At 37.6% G+C, this 16219-nt stretch overlaps 1 protein-coding gene across 1 annotated transcript in view; it reads right to left on the bottom strand.

Annotated features, from left to right (window-relative positions):
- The window catches only part of IPO8 (importin 8), a 3293983-nt gene that overhangs the window by 1966466 nt on the left and 1311298 nt on the right, over window positions 1-16219 (bottom strand). The window lies entirely within an intron of this gene.

Genomic DNA, 16219 nt, shown 5'->3' on the forward strand with positions numbered 1-16219 from the left:
AAACCATCCTATTCTAATACCTTCCTACATTTTTCCAGTGCTCACCCTATGTTCCAAAAAAGTCCGTGGTGAAAGGACAGTTAGTATGGGCTGCACGGATGATTACAAGAGATGATGACTTTTATGAGGAAACTTAAAGGACATGTTCCTTAGAAGAGCATATCCAACGGGATTCCTAGATAATATATTAGATGAAATCTATGATAAGAGACATAGGGATATTTATAAACCAATTGTTAAAGGACTTAGTGAAATACAAAGTTTGAAGATATCAATCAATTAATGGATTAGAGAATTCCCTTTGTGATACAGCTAATCTAATAATTAATGGTAAGGAGAAAAGAATAACGTCTCCCTTTGAATATAGTTTGATTCTAACTTTTAATTTTGATTTTTATTTTATAAAGGGAACTGTATCCAAGAATTGGAACATTATAAGCGAAAACAAGGAATTAGAAGATAAAGTAGGTAAAGCACCAAGATTTACATTAAGAAGGGACAGAAACTTCAAGCAATTACTGGAGGGCATTAATAATACCAAGCATAAGATTACTAATAAAGGAATGCACAGTTGCGGTTCCTGTCCTTACTGTAAATTCATTTTTGTGAGTAATTCTATTACTATTAATAATTTTGATATAAAAAGTAAGTATAGAAATAATTGTAATTCCAAAATGGTCATTTACTTAGCCATATGCCAGTTTTTTCCATGTTATTATGTAGGTAAAACTGTTCGTAGATTAAGAGACAGAATCTACGAACACATTTACAACATAAAAAAACCTAAATTAGATAATGCATTGGCTAAGCATGTTTCTGAATACCCCGCACATACTTTTAAATTTTGGGTATTAGATCAACTAATACCTAATATTAGGTGTGGTCCCATAGAAATTGAATTAGAGAAGTTAGAATTACTTTGGCAGATTAGATTGTATTCATATAATTGGCCAGGTTTAAATGACATGTGTTCTATAATGACCTTATTAAAACTTAAGAGTCTTAGTAGATAGGAATTCTATAGGATTAATGTTATATGGTAGTATTATTATTAACTTATCAATTTATTAATTTATTTATTTATTTACACACATTTAGATCTTAGTATATACATTTTTTATAAGTAATTCATGACCTATAAAATTTTGTTGCCATTTTAATAGCTGTAACATAATTATTTAGTTATTTTTAATATAAATTGTTTTTATAAGTGGGTTTTACTAATATGTTTTGGTATATTTGTGCTGCATTTAATATCCGTAATACAGTACTAAATTTATTTTCATATAGTAAGCTTTTTTGATTCCGTAATATGTCTTTAATGAGTTTAATTGATGTATCAGCTGACGTTGAGTGTTTGGTATTTATATAGCACTTTAATTTTCTGTTCCTTTTTCTGATTAAATTCTTACATGCTACGTACGAAAAGCGCTTTAGTAATATAGAATAAACGGATTATTTTTATTGCTTGCCATTCGTTATTTTTGGAAGTATTTGCTTTCCTCAGGCAAGACAATTGTTAACGTTTTCTGACATCGGTTAGAGCAAGAAAAAAGGATCCCCAATGGGGTACTTAGCTTTAGAAGACTTCAGATTTGAAACTCGAATAATGAAAATTTCAGGTAGTGGCTGACCAGCACTTGCAAACTGCTTCTGCTTTGGACTCCTGCTCGGCAAGAAAAGCTGATGTAATGGCGTCGACTGCATGTTTTATACTCTTGACAACCTGACATCATGGAAGAGGTGACAGCATCTGACGCAGAAATGCCAAGACTGTGGTATTCAGGACTAATGAGGGTTACCTGTAGGCAGATAACCCAAGTGTGATGACTGCAACAGTGAAACACGAAGAACATCATAAATGGTACTGACTACATACCATGAACACACTTGTTTACTCCTAACCAAATAGCATTTTGGTAGAAAGCAGGAAATCTATCCTAAGAGAGGTAACTCTGTGAAGAAAAGAAGCAAACCTAACCAATGCAGGTTGGATAAATACACTCAATGATCCAAAGATAAGGAAAGTTCAACCTGGTCAGGAACTTCCAACACCAAAAAAAAAAAACAGTTGTAGAACTTGTGTAGTGAAAAGACTCACTGGATTTAAATATTAGCCAAAAGGCATACATAATATATATGTAGGAAGTGATAAGAAAAAGAAAAGAACTAAGGAAAGAACACGAGGAATCATTTGCATCATTAACACAGGGTTGTGGCTGTCAGGTATAATGAAGAAACATGTGAAGACCATATGGCCTTTAAGTTATCCAACTTAATGACCCACCGGAGTGCATACAGATCATTAGAAAAAAATCAATCATCAACTATTCTTATCCTTACATATTCATCAATTTACAATGCAATCAACTCTCCTTACCTGACAGTGCTATAATAAATATGCAAAATTTGCTATCAAGCATTATAGGATACATCAGTACCTCACACTAAAGCCACTTCAGTGGCTGGAATTAAGGCACTCTTTAACCTGCTCACAGCTTGTCAAGACATGTAAGCCAATATATGGACTAAGACAAATGTCCATTTTTTTCCAATAAACATCATTATTAAATTATCACATATGACATAGTCAATCTTACATTTATAGAAACGAAAAACAAACACTGACGCCACTTTAGTTGCAAACATTATACATCAGAGACACCATTGAAACAACTGTGGTTACAAATAATATACATCATTTATAATCTATCCAGTCACGGTCAGTTAAGCATTATATGGCTCATTTAAACCATGCCTCAAACCTCTTTCCTTCTCTGCATATATTGTACCCACAATTCACATTTTTCCTACGTAGTTTGCTCTTTCCTTTTTCTAAGCATCCCAATTCCAGTTGTTTTATCTTTGTTACTATATTCACTGCTTCTAGTAAAGATGGTCTAGATTCTGATTTCCATTTTTTAGTAACTGTTTTTTTGGCAGCTACAATAATTAAACTCAGCAAGGCTATACTATGAATAGGCAATTCTGATTCTATAGCATGGCTCATAAAAAAATCATCTCCTTGTCAAAGTCTGCCAGCTCATTACACTCCCAAAAAATACGTTCCTAGCCACTTCTTTCTTGCTCGTCACACCTCCAACATTTGCTATCTACCCAAGGAAAAAAATCTTTGGAGTCTATTTGGGGTATATAAAAGTACTATGTAAACACTTCCAAACAAAGATCCTAAATCTAGACTTTGTTGCATATTTGAAAAATGTACATATATCCCCTCATTCTCTCTTCAAGAATGGCTTATCCAATCACTCTTCCCAATCCTTTCTAAGCTCCTCAGATTGATTCTTATAATTATCATGCAATATTTTATATGCTCTACTAATTATTCCTTTTTAATGGCAGCTTCTGTTCTAGATTCTGTTAAAACTTTACCAGTGCTGGTCTTTCATTTATGACTCCCCTATTCTTTCTCTTTGTTTATACTCTGATATCAATCCTTGATAGGGAAGGCAATCTCTAGCCTGCAGTCCAAATACATTTTTGGCCTCTTCCCATTCTATTAGCTTTCCCTTAATAGTTATTTGCTCCCAATACATTGGTTCTCTTGCCAATTTTCTCCAATAAATTTCATCCTCCTCTTGCCTATTATCTGTATCAATAACTGCAGTCATCCCTATCGGCAGAATCTCTTTTCGCCATTCTTATGCTGGTTTAGTTTTTACAATACACCCTGCTATTTTATCAATATAATACTCTGTATGACGTTTGTTGTTCTCCTTAAGTGTTTGCATCCAAAATCCCAATCTCTCCTTGAGCTTCCCCCTGTATCATCATCATCATTCCTTTTCATTTTGAATTATAGTTTTCTGCTTGTGCTATGTATAAGAGCATTAACTGTGTTGCTCTAAAATATCCCCTCAAATTGGGTAATCCTTGTCCACCTTGTTCTATTGGAAGAATCATCTTAACCCACTTGACCCTTGCTGTCTTTCCTTCCCAGATGAAATCATTCAACTCTTTTTCAATTGCTACCCATATCTTCTCCTCTGGTTTTTAAACATATATGTGACCTGTGTGTAAGACTTAAGGGACTAAAAACATTTTAATTGCTTGTATCTTAGTAACTGTATCCATATAACTCAGTTTTTGTATTATCATCTGTTTAGTCTTCCCACATATCATTAGCTGCTATAACACAGTCATTTCTAATCCATACTCCTAAATCCTTCATTTTTTCTTATCCCCATAAATATGGATATTGTTGGACCAATTCATGTCTGTGTACACAATTTACTGCTATTGACTTTATTTTAGCTTCAATAATTATGTTTCCCAAGAAGATATGAAACTGTCAAACTGTTCCACAACACTCAATGCCCCCCCCTCTGGTTTAGTCATGTGTAAAATAATATCATCTGCAAATACAGCCAGCTTTTCCTGACTACCATACCAATTATATCCTTGAATTTCTAAGTCCCTTATTTTCTTTGCCAGTGGTTCTAAATATAATACAAACAACAAAAGGGAAAGTAGACAATGCTGCCTGGTTCCTCTACTCAAGCAGAAGTCATCAGAGAGGACCCCACCCACTTCAATTTTTGCCTCTTATCCCTCATATATACTCCTAATCAACCTTATAATTGTATCAGGGAAAGCAAATGCTTCCATTGCCCTGCTCATGAAGTCCCACTCTACTCTGTCAAATGCTTTCTTTGCAACAAGATCCACCAATAACATTGGTATTTTCTCACATTCTCCTTCCCTCTGGATCATCAATGTTCTGTTAATATTGTCAAATGTTTTCCTCCCCTCCGTAAAACCAAACTGATCCATATCGATCAATTTTGGTATCACCTTTGCCATCTTTTGCCATTCTAGACAAACAGTTTATAATCATGGTTTAGTATTGAAATGGGACTGTATGAAGCTGGATACGATGGATCTTTACCTTCTTTGGGAATTACCATTACCACCACCTTCTTCCAGGATGCTGGTACTGCTCCTCCTCTTAAAATACTGTTAAACAAAACCTTCACATCTTTAACATTTTTTCCCTCTTAAATTTCAAACTTCCACAAAAATACCATCTATTCCTGAGGACTTACCTGTAGATTAGTTATACATAGCCAGTTTTATCTCATCTCTTCCTGTGCTCTTTGTAATTGAGCCTCAACTACCTCTAACATTGGCATATTTCATTCTTCCATAAACTTTCCATTTGTAGCTATTCTTGATTTCCATATTTCTCTGCTTTATACAAACTTTCATAAAATTTCCAAAATACTTGTAATGCTTCTCCCGGATCTCTTATCTTCCATGTTATAGGCTCCATAAGCTTGGTGACAGCCCTTTCCACTTTCTGTTGCCTGAGTTGTTGTGCTAAAAGTTTTTGTGCTCTAGAATTATTGTTAAAAAACAGTTGCTTAACAACAATCAATCTAAACTCGTGCATATTATCGAGGTAATCCCTTATTTTCTGTTTATCATTCTGCAGTTACTCCTTTTCTTGTTCTGAGAGAATCCCCCTATTTTGCAATACTTTAACATTTACCAGTCCCTCTAAATAATTCTTGTTACTTCTTAACCATATCTCCCTTTCCTTTATTTCCACCCTAGTTTTTAACTCCAGTTTAATTTTATCCCACTCCCTAGCTATATTTTCAGAAGAAATTTTTATCTTTTCTAGTAGCTCCTGAATTAATTCCAAAACCCATTCCTTAAATTCCTCTCTTTTCAACCGATAGGTGGGAAAGTGCCAGTGTCTCATTTTTATTTCATTACCTTCCATTTTTATTTTAGTTATTATTGGTGCATGACCTGAAATAGTTATTGGGTGCATTTCAAGACCTTCAATTAAATGCACATGTTCCTGTGAGATATAAATTCTATCTAGCCTAGCCCAGTTTTGTATCTTGGAGAATATGTAAATTCACTCCGAACTCATAGTACTGAATTCACATCTTCCATGCCAAACCTTTTCCTTAACTTCTTAAAAAAATCTACTCACCTTTGTTATATTTTCCGATCTAGGGCACCCAGACACATCTTCACTGTTGCAAACCAAATTTCAGTCTCCACCTATAAGCAATTCCTTGATGAAAGCTGATTATTTCTCCCAAAATTTTCTTAAGCTCCATTATAGCCATTTTAGGTGGAATGTAAATGCATGCCAGTGTATTCTTCCTCCCTTGCCAGTAGCCCCTTAGTACTAGATATCTTCCATTATTACCTTTTTCCCCTCTTCTATCACTACTTGAGCTCCTTTTGCAATTAATATATATTACTCCTCTTTTCCTTGGCCCCAGATATTCTGCTAAATAACCATCCTGAAAACCTTTTTTACCAAATTTAACATGTTCAGTTCTTTACAGGTATGTATCTCCTGTAGCATAGCTCTTTGCAGTCCAAATTTTTAATATAGTTCACTATTCTTTCTTTTTTATATTTATTTGTAAGACCATTCAGACTGAAAGACATTACAGAAAGTATCATTTTCTTATACAGTTATTATCACCTTTTACATATAGCTGCTTTTTTGTCAAATGTCTGGTTCCAACTTTTATGTTACATGCATATACCGTTCTGCAGGTTGGTATTTTATACTGTTGTTTCTTGTCATACCCATTTGAGCCTATGCCACATCTTACACAACTTTATTTGAAAGCCGTCAAACAGAACAAACAAACCTGCCCCAAATTCCCCTAAAACCTACTAACTTAATAATAACACACAAAACTATGTGCATCTTCAAATACTGAAGTTTTTGCTTCCTAATAAGAACAAAAGTTCTAAGATGATAGCCACACAGGCTAGAGTTAACCAAAAAAAAAAAAATTACTCATGCTAAGATGCACTGTTCAGCCTGTGCTATTAGTAAGATCTATTTGATTTTGTCTATCTTTACAGCTCTCCCAGATGAGAAAACACTTGAATGCTTTCAGTAAACACTTTCTCCAAGCATTTCTCTTTATCAAATTGTCTTCTAGTGACATGCAAACCAGACACACATCTGCTAAGGGTACCCTGTTTACCAGGAAAAAATCTTATAATCAATATTCTTTTTAATTTACATGCTTTGTAATACACTTGTTACTGGATAAAGCCTAGGGTCTTAACCCAGTCATTTCCCTATGCAAGCTTGGGAAAAAGCATACTGATTTTTATTTGTCATACTCTCTAAAACTATACCTTTCCCCTCCCCTTCTCCTCACCTCTTCCATTTTTTTCACTGCAGTACCTACATGTCTTAAAACTGAACAAAGAAAAGAGAGAACAAGGAAGAAAAAGAAAAAAATTAAAAGCATCTGTTTATAATAGTATCTCCACTGCATTTAAAAAAAAAACTGAGAAAACTTCACTTCAAGTCTAATTGGTTGTTGTTCTCTTTAAAGCTCTCCCAGCTGGGAAAATCCTATTGATTTCAGAGAACATTATGTCCTAGTCAATTTCTCTTTTTTCTTTTCATTCAGTCAACCCCCTTCCACCAGACCGTCTCCAGTTTCTCTTTACCAGATTGTCTCTATGGAGAGATGAGATCCAGACAGCCAGTTTATCTGATTTATCATATTGTTTCCATAGAAACATGAAGACCAGCTGCAGAACTACTACTAAGTATACATGCATTTGCTAGAAAAAAAGCCTCATAATATTCAATATTCAGTTTCATTTACTTGCTCTCTCTCAAAATTAATCAATATAAGGTCCTTAATACAGTCATTACCCATACAAGAATGAGAAAGCATATTACTTTTAAGTTAGTCATGCATTTTTAAGGCAGGCTTTTTTTAATTGCATGGTCTATATTTTTCAAAACTGTACAAGAAGACAGAGGACGGGAGAAAAAGAAAAAAACAACAGCTACTGTTTACAATCCCCATTACACTTAAAAATAGCATGCAAAGAAAAGCATACACCACAAATAAAATACTATTAAGAAAAGAAAATATTTTCTTTACTTACAGTTAGCTTTCTCCCCTCTCTTCCCTTCTTCAAAGCATTTATTCAAACATTAATAACATGAAGTAGGGCATATCATTTAGAGTCCCCTATAAGTCCAACAAATTTTGAAAGTCCAATATTTCCAGATTTTCTCATTCTCTCACATTTCACAAACATAATTACTGCACTGTATTCCCACATTAAGTTACTGATTGTATTACTGTTCTCCATCGTCAGAATCCCATCTCTGCTTCATTTCCAATGCACTCTTTACAGCAATTCTTGTGCTCCCTTCCTTCAATCTAACATTTTCCATTTAAAATGAAAAATTAATTATCATGGCACATTGTATACTTTATAATACTGTAACAACTTTATGCAACTTGAGCACAGTTACTAATAAAATACCTTATCTATATAACAGACGACACGTACAAGTGACAGCTTACAACTTTTAGTGTACAAGGTTTGCTTCCCGATACAAATACAGATAATTCTCCATTTATCTCAGAACTAATGATCCTACAAAATACCAGAACCAACACCATTTAGTCTTACAATGCTTTTATAGTACTTTTTTGTAGCATTTGGATCCTGTCTATGAAAGCAATCTTTTGAAGTCTGCTTGATGTCATGCAGTCTGCTGCTAAGATGACTTTTTTCTGTTTCAAGGTGAATTATGTGGCAACTGTTAAGACTTAGGGAGTCGTCCTTGTCTCCGGTCATCCTCATAGCTGTACTAGTCAGGAAGTCATCCTTATCTGCAGTTCCCCTTGCAGCTGTACTAATCACTGAACAATTGTCACACAGTATGGATGCCAAACATATGATTTAATTTTTTCCTACCTTTTCTACTTATTTTCAGCTAAGGCTAAGAAAGGTTTAACCCTTTAACATATACATACATATATATATATATATATATATATATATATATATATATATATATATATATATATATATATATATATATATTAACAAATAGAAATGTACATGCACTATTTTAAGTGTTTAAATGTATTTATTCTAACAGTTCCCTTTTTTGTTTTAAAAATACACAAACAGTTAACATCGATATGTAATTTTGGTTACATCAAAATTTTCACCAAGATTTACAAAAAACACATTAGGAAACAAAACATTTAGCTTTCTTTTGATACAACAGGTTAAAACACAATTTCACAGAGTTAATACACTGATATTAGGCATTACTACCAGAACTGGGTGTATAATCCAATCTAACAACTTTTTTTGTTTGCCGACCATCCTGTAAAAATATTTCACCAATTATGGGCTGTGTTTGCTTTATTTTTTTTCAGCTAACTTGAGTAACTTATTTTTTATAATTACAGAATTTAATTTGTGACTTAGAATTGTTTTAACTTTTTGCAACTGTTGAATTAACTGTTTACTTTCATTTATGACTTTATGTAACTTTATTTGCACTGAATTCTTCTGTATTTGTACATAAATACATTTAGTCCAGTTTACGAACTTAGTAATATTAACAGCAAATCCTAAACTGCTAATCAAAGAGTCACTAAAACATTGCAAAAAGTATTTTTGAAAATAAATGTCTCTTCTGTGATGTCCATAGAGTAGGTAACCATTGTGCCTGTAAATGCACAATTTGTGAAATATCCTGGCCTGTCAATTTTAATCTGTTTGCCACTATCTCTACATCAATTGAGTTTAATGCACTTAAGCTTGTTCCCATCCCCCCACCCCAAAAGAGTATTGTACCATGCTCTTCATCTCTACAGCCAGTAGTGTCAGGAGGGAATGATGTATTAAAATGTATCACAGTGTTTTGGTACTTCTGTCCCACTACCATACATGTTGATGGTACCCTGATTACTTGATTAGGCTTGGCTGTGGGATTATTATTACAGGCCAATATATTTTCTTCTATAGCTCTATTTTAGACCCTTTTGCAGTACTGTTTACACAGTCAGTATAAAACTGAAAGTCTGCCCTTTCTCCTTGCAGTATGCGGCATTTTATCCCAGTACTGTTTTGCAACGATACATTTACTTTATATCACGGGAGTTGGAAATATCTGGCAGTCTTTTAGAATGTAACATTTTGGTTCAAGGAAAGGTCTTTAATGTGACATTTTTATCCCCTAGACAAGAAAAGTTACCTTGAGTTCTATTTGTAGTATTATTCACTCACCACAACATTATATTAATAAATTTTGAGATAGAGAATAGACTGTTTGGATTGCAAGTAGAGAAGTTCTAAGGGAAAAATTGAAGAGCAGACTTTACGGGGCCAGAAATAGTTTAACCTTGTTTAACCGACACTGCCCGATGGTGCTCTATGGGCAACTCCGCGCTAAATCACGCAAAAGCGCGCTAAAGCGGGCTTTATAGCAGGGGGTTGAAAAGAGCTAGGAATTGACCCAAAATGGCCAATAGACTACAAGTTTCTGGCTGGAACCACTGCTCTAGGGACAAATAGGCTGCTCAGTGCTCCCCACTCCCACTGGTGAACAAAGAAGCTTCCCTTTATCCAAATAAGGATACGGAATAGCACAGGAACCAAGCCAAAGCCCAGAGATCAGCAAACTCTGAAGACTGGACTATTCTAGTTCAGTAAGGCGGGAAAACAAGATTTTTTTTTTTTTTCTTTTTTGCAGAAAACAGAGGAAAAACAGACAGTAAATGCTATAAATGCTTTTAAACTGCTAGCGCACTTGAGTGTGTTAGCCTACAGGTAAATTAAGCAACAAATAACTTTTTAAAAGTGCAAAACAGTTAATCAACACAAAAACAGTTTAAATAGAATGCAGAGCTGTATAAACAGGCGAAAATGCAGTCGCTAAGCAGTAAATAATCAAAAAGCCACAAAAAAATATTTAAATCAGGAAAAAGTCACTCTTTTGCTCTCTGCTGCTTGTAGAACTCTGCAGGACACCACGAGGAGCTGTGCTGAGTTGAATACAAGCGAAAAAGCACGCTAAAGTGGCCTTTATAGCAGGGGGTTGAAAAGAGCTAGGAATTGACCCAAAATGGCCAATAGACTACGTTTCTGGCTGGTAACACTCCTCTAGGGACAAATAGGCTGCTCAGTGCTCCCCACTCCCACTGGTGAACAAAGAAGCTTCCTTTTATCCAATGTATTTAAATCCTTTCAAATGGATTTAATGAATTATCCAATTTGAGTTGATTGTCTTAACGGATTTCATGAATGGACTATTTAAAGTAAGGTATGTCTTGGTTGTGAATATCTTGAAAAAGCCTGACAGTGTTCAGGCGAAAGCGCTTGATGGATTTCACATTCTTTTGAGTTTTTCATTTTGAATAAAGTATTTCTTGGAAGTTACTAGTGGATTATTTGGTCATCTTCCTTCTACTTTGTTGCTTTTGTGGATCTTTTTGGGACTTAGTTCGTTTTTTACGTGGTTTATTAAAGCTAAATCTATGCAAACTGTTAAAGATTTCTTGCAAGTTTAGCCTCCTAGATTTAGTAGGCATTGGCCCTCTAAGAATTGGTCCTTTCCAGACCCTTCTAGGTCTTCTCAAGCCAAACCCAGACACAGCAGAAACCCCAGATTTCAGTCCCAGGGGACACACAAGACTAAGTAGTGGGGGATATCCGCACCCAAATCTGGGAGTAGTATGACTCCCCCCTATAGAAAACTGTCTCAATGACTTGCTTTTAAAACTTCCAAGCACTTCCCAACTGAATGCTCCTTTAGGCGGAAAGATTGGTCTGCAGGCCAAAAACTGGGAACTCATTACCGAGGACAAATGGATTTTAAATATAGTGTACTAAGGATACAAATTTCACTTCCACACGTTACCAACACCAAGCAGGTGGCCAGATCTACCCCCAAGTCAGTGGGCAGAGGCCCAAAATCAAGTTCTCTCTCTCTTAAGCATGGGGGCTATTCAGTTGGTACCAGAAGAGGGAAAGGGACAAGGTTTCTATTCGAGACTTTTCCCGGTACCCAGAAAAGGCAATATATGGTGTCCTATCCTGGACCTTTCTACTCTAAACACCTTTCTGGTGATTCCAAAATTCAAAATGCTGACTCTTCACCAGCTGCTTCCTATGCTAGGCAAAGATGCATGGTTGGCAACACTAGACTTAAAAGAAGCATACCTGCACATCTCCATCAGGGAGTCTTGCAGAAGATACCTATGCTTCAAAGCAGGCTACATGCACTGTCAGTTCTCTGCACTGCCTTTTGGTTTATCTATTGCGCCCAGGGTATTCACAAAGTGCCTAGCTCCAGTCATTGTATTTTTCAGGCAAAGAAATATTCAAATATACCCATACCTGGACGATTGTCTAATTCAGGCAGAAAGCCAGGACATGGGGCTGACTTGTCTGGGGTACACCATAAATGAAAAGAAATCACACCTGGTACCCTGTCAACAAATTATATTCCTGGGAGCAAGCTTGAATACAACTTCCTAGATGGCTTTCCTCATGCCAGAGAAACAGATTCTTTTGACAACCTACTTCAAACAAGTGGCCACAAAAACCCAACTATCTGCAAGGCAAATACTGCAAGCCTTGGGGTTCATGGCCTCCTGCATTCTTCTAATTCCATATGCAAGGCTGCATATGAGGAAACTACAATGGTATCTCAAAAGCCTATGGTGTCAATATTCACAGGATCTAGAAGCAATGATTCCTATCATCCCTTCCCTACACCTAGAGTTCCTTTGGTGGGCAGAGGCCTGCCACCAAAACAGGGGACTATCATTCACACTACCCCCTGCCGCCCAAACCTTAACAGATGCATCAGACTATGCATGGGGTGCTCACCTGGCAGGGAAGTGCATTCAGGGCAAATGGAACCCAAGTCAAATGCACCTGCACATTAATCAAAAGGAAATGTTAGCTGTACAGAATGCTCCGACAGCCTTCAAGGACCACATTCTTCCAGGACAACTAATGGTAAAGACTGACAACACCACTGTCATGTGGTACATAAACAAGCAGGGAGGTACACATTCTTACCCCCTCTGCAGACTAGCCATGGCATTGTGGAATACAGCCTTGAGCTACCAAGTGAATCTACAAGCTCATTTCCTGCCAGGAAAACTAAATACACTGGCAGACGGACTAAGCAGAAACCTCATGGACCCACATGAGTGGAAACTGGAACCAAGGATTTTCAACATGTTGACAAGCAATTGGGGGAGCCCATATATAGACCTGTTTGCCATCCCCCAGAACCATCAATTGGACGCATTTTGCACAAGGATTCCCCACAAGCTAGCTTGGAAAGTGGATGCTCTATCCTTCAGCTGCAAAAACCTATCAGTTTATGCCTTTCCTCCTCTGCCTCTGCTCTCCAAGGTACTAATAAAGATCAAACAGTACAAGCCAAGGATGATTTTAATTGCACCAGACTGGCCACGCCAACACTGGGTACCCTCTCTTGCGCAGTCTGTCACACTTGTTCCCATGGCACCTGCCTCAGACTCCTTCCCTGTTGTCTCAGCAGGAGAACCAGATTCTGCACCCTCAGCTGCAAATCCTGAACCTAGCAGCCTGGCTAATTACCTAATCTCTCCTTTACCATCCCTCAGTAAATCAGTGATGGATATCATTTTAGAGGCAAGGAGGCCTAGTACTAAAAATTCTTATGCTGCAAAATGGAAAAGATTTTGTGCCCGGAATCAATCTCAAGGGATGAGCGCAGCAGTGCCCAGTTTACCTCAGATTCTACAATACTTGACCGAGGTGCTTCATAAGGGCTTGTCCTTTTTCTCCATCAAAATTCATGCCTCAGCCATTTCAGCTCATTACAGCACAGAGCCTCCCCTTTTCTCTCACCCACTGCTCAAGCAGTTCCTCAGAGAGGCCAAAAATTTAAGGCCACCCAGGAGAGCTCCAGCCTGGGACCTTAACTTTGTCTTGGAGAAACTTACTCTTCCTCCTTTTGAGCCAGCTGCTACTGCAGATTTAAAATTCCTTTCCTGGAAAACAGCTTTCCTTTTAGCAATCACTTCTGCAAGAACGGTATCTGAATTACATGCCCTTATGACAGTGGAGCCTTTCATCATCTTTCATGCGGACAAGGTTTCCCTCAGAACCAATTCCTCCTTCATGCCCAAGGTGGTTTCCAGTGTGGCTCTAAATCAGTCCATTAATTTGCCTACCTTCTTTCCTATCCCACAGAACAAAGGGGAATGGATACTGCACTCCTTAGATGTGCACGGACAACTTAGATTTTACTTGGGCAGGACTAAACCTCAAAGGAATTCTGAACAACTGCTGGTGGCATTTGCTGCAGGGACAGTGGGGAAAGGTATTTCAAAGCAAACCATTTCAAAATGGATAGGCCACTGCATTCATTTCTGCTATAAACACTATGGAAAACCTATCCCACAAGGCATCAGACCCCATTCAACCAGGGCTGCATCTACCTCTACAGCCTTTCTCAGGGACATTCCTACCAGGGACATCCTAGAAGCTGCTACCTGGAGTTCTGTGCATACTTTCACCAAGCATTATCATTTGTCAATTTTCTCTAAATCCAGAGCTGGCTTTGCCACTGCAGTCTTGCAGGGTCTTATAGCTGGTCCTAATTCTATTTAAATTCCTCCTCCCAACCTTAGCTTTGGGAATCTACCCAAATGTAAAGACTGCAACAGTGAAACACGATGAACATAGTACAGTTGTGTACACTTACCATAAATGTAGATGTTCAAGTGTATTCACTGTTGCAGTCCTGGTTACCCTCCCTCCAGCCCCCTTTCTTCTTTTGGTTATACCTCTACTCTCCCTTACTATGCTCAAAAAGTTTTTTGGTGTTATTTGCTTTTTTGTTGGAGGTATATCCTTGTAATTATAGATTTAATTGCTTCCCATTAGGAGGGCACCTGACATCTGAGGCAAGAAAAACTGATGTAATGGTGTTGGCTGCTTACATTATCCGCCATGCAGCCAGATTTAGGGTTCTGAGATGGCTGTGCAGGATCTGATTGTTTTGTTGAGTCAGTAAATGAGGAATTTGAGGCAATGTCCAGGCTGGGCCTTGAGACAAGCTCTTTAGGACTGGGTACCAGTGCTAGCGTGGCCAATATGGGGCAATCAGTATCATTTTTGGCTTCTCTTGTCTGACCTTTAGGAGTACCCTGGGGAGGAGAGGCAGTGGAGGAAAGGCATATACTGTAAGGTCTTTCCAGCTGAATGACAGGGCATCCACTTTCCATGCTTGCTTGTGATAAGTCCTTGTGCAGAATCTCTGTAGTTGGCAGTTGTGAGGGGAGGCAAATACATCTATGTCTGGGCATCCTCATTTCCTTGTTATCATACTGAAGATTTGTGGATCTAGTTTCCACTCGTGAGGGTCCATGAGGTTTCTGCTTAGTTCGTCTACCAGAGCATTTGTTTTTCCTGGCAGGAATTGTGCTTGCAGATGTACTTGATAAGTCAATGCTGTGTTCCACAAAATCATGGCTCGTCTACAGAGGGGGTAAGAATTTGGGCCTCCCTGTTTGTTTATGTACCACATGACTGTAGTATTGTCCGTCTTTATCAGCAGCTGTCCAGGATGAAGTAGATCCTTGAAGGCTGTTGGGCATTTTGTACAGCTAGCATCTCTTTTTGATTGATGTGAAGATGCCTTTGGCTTGCGGGCCATGTGGCTTGAATACATTTTCCTGCCATGTGGGCCCTCCAGGCATAATCTGATGCATCCGTTGTTAGTGTTTGCCTGGCTATGAATGGCTGTCCCTTGTTGTGGTGACAGGCCTGTGCCCACCATCGAAACTCCTGTTGCAGGCAGGGAATGAGGTTAATTAATGATTCCAGGCTGTGGCAATGTTGAGTCCCAACACTTTTTAGATACCACTGTAGCTTCCTCATATGCAGTCTTGCATATGGAATTAGCAGAATACAGGATGCCATGTAGCCCAAAGACTGCAGAATTTTTCTTGCAGATAACTGGGTCTTTGTTGCCATACTTTCAAAGTAAAAAGTCAGTTGCCTTTGTTTGTCTGGCGTGAGATAAACCATCTGGGCAGTTGTATTTAAGCTTGCACCCAGGAATATTATCTCTTGAGAGGGTACTAGTTTTGATTTCTTTTCGTTCACTGTGTACCCTAGGCAAATTAGTAATCTTTTTACAAACGCCAGATGCTTTCGAAGAATGTCTTTGGTCTCTGCTTGAATAAGGCAGTCATCTAAGTAGGGATATATTTGAATTCCTCTTTGAATGCAAAATGCAATTACTGGTGTCAGGCATTTTGTGAAGACCCTGGGCGCAGTAGATAAGCCAAAGGGCAGTGCAGAGAATTGGTAGTGCATTGAGCCAGCTATGAATCTGAGGTATCTTCTGCAAGACTGTCTT

Source organism: Protopterus annectens, chromosome 11.part0, assembly GCF_019279795.1.
Source record: "Protopterus annectens isolate FY-2018-M chromosome 11.part0, PAN1.0, whole genome shotgun sequence".
Classification (NCBI taxonomy): domain Eukaryota; kingdom Metazoa; phylum Chordata; order Ceratodontiformes; family Protopteridae; genus Protopterus; species Protopterus annectens.